Source organism: Podarcis melisellensis (assembly GCF_964234715.1).
Source record: "Podarcis melisellensis genome assembly, chromosome: 6".
In the NCBI taxonomy this organism is placed as follows: domain Eukaryota; kingdom Metazoa; phylum Chordata; class Lepidosauria; order Squamata; family Lacertidae; genus Podarcis; species Podarcis melisellensis.
The window spans coordinates 51843967-51849177 of NC_138538.1; positions in this window are offsets into that span (position 1 = coordinate 51843967).

The following is a 5211-nucleotide window of genomic DNA, read 5'->3' on the forward strand; positions in this document are numbered from 1 at the left end:
AATCCCTTTTAAATCAACTTGAGCACAGCTGTGTTTGCTGACCAGAGAAATGATGCCAAGGGACTGTGTTGCACCATAATATGAACATAAGCAACGCTCATATCCTAATAGTTGCAGCTGCACTACAACACCCATCACTCCCAGCCAGCATGGCCAATGGCCAGGATTTGTAGTCCACAAGACTGATAGAGTAAATGTATCCAAGTGTCTGTGAAAAGTCTCTCTTTCTCCTATCTACTTCCAAGAACTGCACCAAAGTTTGCCATCAATCCATTTTGCCTTCAGCCAGACTCACAACACATGTTGTTGGTGTATTACAGGCAAGGATAGGAAAGCAGGAAGATCAAAGACCATACAGCTGATGCCATGATCACATCCCACTGATAAGCCTTTGACCATGATGCAGTATAGTGGTATTTCCTGGTATTTAAAAAAGAAGTCAGTCTTTCAAAAGCAGGAGTTGCTTCCTTCTCCTGTTTAAGCAAATGGATGGTACTTTTTCAAGTTTATCTTTTGGACATTATGCAAGACTGAGTACCTCTAGTGGAGCCACAAAGTAATTGCCTGATTTTGCATCACAGGGCAAAGCTGGAGGGACCAAAGGTTTTTTTCAGTTAGGAATGAGAAGATGGGAAAGATATAGGGCTGCATTTCTTTTATTTTTAGAAGCAAAGAGTGCATGTGGTCCTGGGAAGGTTGCCTAGGAGGAAATGCAACCCTCAGGCTGAAAAGGGTTCCTCATGTTCTACTTTAAAGGATCTCCTTGTTTTAAGCTAATTTTTATCTATTAACCATGCAGAGAGTTCCAGGGACCTTATAAATCTTAAGTGTGTTCTTCCTTTGTAGAAGCCACCAAGTGAGACTGTGTGCAAGGTGAAATTGGAACAGACGTTTCCCGTTTCAAGGCCAATGTTCTTGACGCTCAACTGTGCTCTCAATACTAAAGGCCTTTTAATAAGGTAAAGGTAAAGGTACCCCTGACCATTAGGTCCAGTCATGACCGACTCTGGGGTTGCGGCACTCATCTCGCTTTATTGGGCAAGGGAGCCGGCGTACAGCTTCCGGGTCATGTGGCCAGCATGACTAAGCCGCTTCAGGGGAACCAGAGCAGCGCATGGAAACGCCGTTTACCTTCCCGACGGAGCGGTACCTATTTATCTACTTGCACTTTGACATGATTTTGAACTGCTAGGTTGGCAGGAGTAGGGACCAAGCAATGGGAGCTCACCCAGCCACGGGGATTCGAACCGCCGACCTTCTGATTGGCAAGTCCTAGGCTCTGTGGTTAATGCAGGACTCTAAAAAGAAGTTAACCATGGTGTGTGTGTAACTGGCCTTTCTCTCCTCTCAAAATATGCTTATGGGCAGCTGCCATTAAATAGAGATGCACCTGGTCACACTTCTAAGTTTTGCCTTGAGATGATCAGCCAGGAAACCTTATATAACTGGGGAAGCGTTTTATCATTTGTGCCCACTGGTTACGGGTGAAGGCAGCATTTTTACTGAGCAACAATTAAAAACACGCAGGCTTTTCTGCCGTGCAAGATATGGCCATCCATGGAAGTAGGGAAAAGAAAGAAAGGTAGTTCCGTCACCTTTATTTTTGGAAGAAAAAAACAACAACTAACACACACAAAACTGGATTCCCAAAAGCAGTCAGTCAGCCTGCACACAGCAGCCTCTGTGCTTGCCTGTTGCTGCATGCAAATGAAATCCAAGTCTGTCCAGGGAATAAGGTGCACCCAGCCCAGGAAACTGCATTGCCCTTTGCATTAAGTTAAAGACAACTACAGGAAAACAAGAGTGCTGGTGGTGGCAAGGAATAAAGAATGAGATAGAAGAGCAAGTGGAAACCAAATAGTGGCAAAAACGTCTAATTCAGTCCTAGATGGTATCATTTAAGAGGACAGTTACACCAGTTTGAAGCACCTGGCACCAAGCAGCCTAACATTTGGTACCAACATCCACAGGGTGTGACAGCTTTACATTCTGATGTCGTCGTGCATTATCAATGGATAGTTTGGGGAACAGCAGAAACAAGGAAAACTGATGGCAACTGATCACATGTTACCTAGGCATCTGTTGGTCTGAAAAATGTTAGCTGCTTTGCAACAGAACCCTCTCCTCTCCAACTTCCCACCACCACCAAAATAATCTCCAAACCCTCCAGAAGCTACAAGAAAATAGTAATTTCCATGATAGATCAGACAAAGCATCAAGCATGCTATAACTAACAACCAGAAAGATTCTGGCTGAAATAACCTGGAAGAGAAGAACAGTTGATGAACTTTTAGCTATCCTTCCCCGCATAGTTTGCAAAGAGCAAGGTCAGGGGTTATGATCCTTGGACTTGTTTGCAAAGTTTGACGAGAAGAAGTCACTGCAATCAAAGGGATTAAATACTGTTTGTATTTAAATGGGAATTTGAAGCTGAATGTGAACACATTTTATTCCAGTTGTTTCACACTTGGGTCAATCCCAAGGAGGTTTACTCATAAGCAAGTCTCTGGCTACATAGAAGCCAAGAGGTTTTAGAATAAGCAAGCATAGAATTGCAGCTGCTGGGTGTAATCCAGAGAAAGGCATGCTGACCCCACTGAAATCCAATGCCAGCAAGATACACAACCCCCATATGGCCATTTAGCTTCCATTTCAGTCAAAAGTCTCATGTCCATGGTGCTGGACTATATTTTAAAGATTAAAATGCTTTAGATCAAACATTCCCCATCCCTAAACGGTTGTTTTAGAAGCAGCACTTGTAGTACAGGTAACCTTATGAAGACAAGGGGAAACTTGTTATTATAAAAGTCACACACAGTGAAAACTAAATTAAATTTATATCCTTGCTATTTTTCTTCCCGCTCCCACTGGCATATTGCCAGGGGCAAGTACAGTAGTACCTTGTTTAACAAACTTAATCCATTCCTGAAGTCCGTCCTTAAACCAAAGCATTCTTAAACCAAGGCATGCTTTCCCACAGCAGCGGGGGACTCGATTTTCAAATGGAACACACTCAACAGGAAGCGGAACATGTTCTGCTTCCAAGGCAAAGTTCACAAACCAAAACACCTACTTCCAGGTTTGCAGCGTTCTTAATCCAAGTTGTTCATAAACTAAGCTGTTCTTAAACCAAGATACCACTGTAGTGGCTTAGAGCAACTGTTCCAGCTACCCTTTGACATATCTGAACAGGAAATGCAGTAGAAGTGTACTCATTTGCAAGACTGAACAGGGGAAACCACCCCAACCCATCTCTGCTTTTCTTGCCTCCTCACAAAGTTACAAACTACAATCTTCTTGCAACGATGCTGTTTCCGTGGGATCTTGGGATGTCCTCACCATATACTATTTTGCACTTGGTCAGGTGGGGCAGGAGCTGTGTCTATTGACAGTGCCAAGAGCAGAACACCATTCCTTTCAGAAGACACCTCATGAACACTTTTAAGGTAGATGTAGCCCCTTCGAAAGTGTGTTCTGAACTTTGATCATGACTACACAAAGTGACCTGATTTTACACACCTGATAGGTAGGAAATGCCTTTCTGCTGCAAAAAGCAACTAGCCCCTCCCTCTGCTCACAACTAAACACTCACTCCGAACATACAGATGAAGTCTGGAGGGGCCTGCGCTCTGCTCTCCATCAAGGCTTTTGTAGACAAAAGTATTTGTAGATCCAGGCCACCTTTCCCCAACTTGGTGCCCCTCCAGGTGCTTTGAACTCCCATCAGCCACAGCCAGCACTGTTGTGGTGGGCTGGAGCTGACTGGAATTGTCGTTCAAAACATCTGGAAGGCACCAGGTTGGAGAAGGCTGGTCTAGGCATTAGGCTTCCTGAGATCTCCACTTGCCATGCCCCTGAAATCCCATGACTGGTTCTGAAGGGGGAAAATGGCTTCTCTAAATTAATAAGAAGCACATTAGCTAATTCAGCATTGCTGCAGTTAGCCATCAATAAAAAAGCCTTCAGGGTTGCTGCTGCTGCTGCTGCTGTGCATTTGCCGAAGCCCCAACTCTTTGCACTTTGTGCCAAGTGTAATAAGGCCTTGGCGATTTGGCGGCTTCAAAACATCCCCTATTCTGGTTACCAAATAAATAAGGAAAAGGGCCATAATGTGCTTCTGGAGGGCAAAGGTTGCTGAACTCTGCTTAGAAGTTGCTCCTTCCCCTTATTAAGGGTGCTGTGCGCCTTAAATGAAACCAAACAAAAAACCCAAAAACCCAACAACATAAAAACCCATGCTCCATAAGTAGGTTGCCACAAAAATGGCGAAAGTACTAGCTGCTTCACAATGAGGATCATTTTATATCAGTAGTATAAACTCCGCTATATCAGTAGTAAGACTCCGCAGCAAAACTTGTATGTGTGTTTCTAAAAATGCAAACGCATGCTAAAGAACCTACAGGTGCCTGTTTACAGGAACAGATTCCCTTTCTGCATCAATGCTTGCCAAGGAGAGACAAGGAAGGCATAACAGAAAAATTATCCTTTTTGCAAAAATGCAGCACAGCTTTAACTTTTAGCTCTACCGTACCTGCAAAAGCTGTTGGGGGAAACAGCAGCTGTGTCCACATTTACCTCCAGTGAAACATGATGCACTGGCAATGTGATAGCAAGCGATGCAATCAAGGAAAGCAGCAGCCCAAGCATTCCTTTTCATCTCTGGTAGGAACTGCTGCACTCTCAGCTCTGGGTTACGCTCACCTTGCAGCTGCAGTATGCTGAGTGTATCGGCATCAAGGCCAACAGGTAGGGCCAAGAGAAGCCCACCTTCCAGAGGCAGACACACCCACCAGTTTCCCCTGAGATGGTATGGACTGAACTGACAAGATGTCTTGGTTCCCTGCAGTAAAGTATCACTAACCCATCAACGGCATCCATCCAAAAATCCCTATGGTCTTCCCTCAGTTACTAGACTCTAACGTGGATAGAAGCCAAAGGGTTTCTTTTTGGAAAATGTACAGACCAAGTGAGGTGAAGCACGACACTCTTAGGTTCAGGAGTTGGCTGAAGATGGTACCTTATTGATGGAGGCCACAGATGCCTTATGGACATCTTAAATACTGTAATGTCATCTTTCCCCTTTTCTAGTCCTCTACACCCTAATTCGTTTGTTTTCTTAAAGACTCGGGCAGCATCAACTATGTATGGTTAGCTTTTGCGGTGAGGAGAAGGAAGAAGAAACACAAAACAAGAAGACACCTCACCACCAAA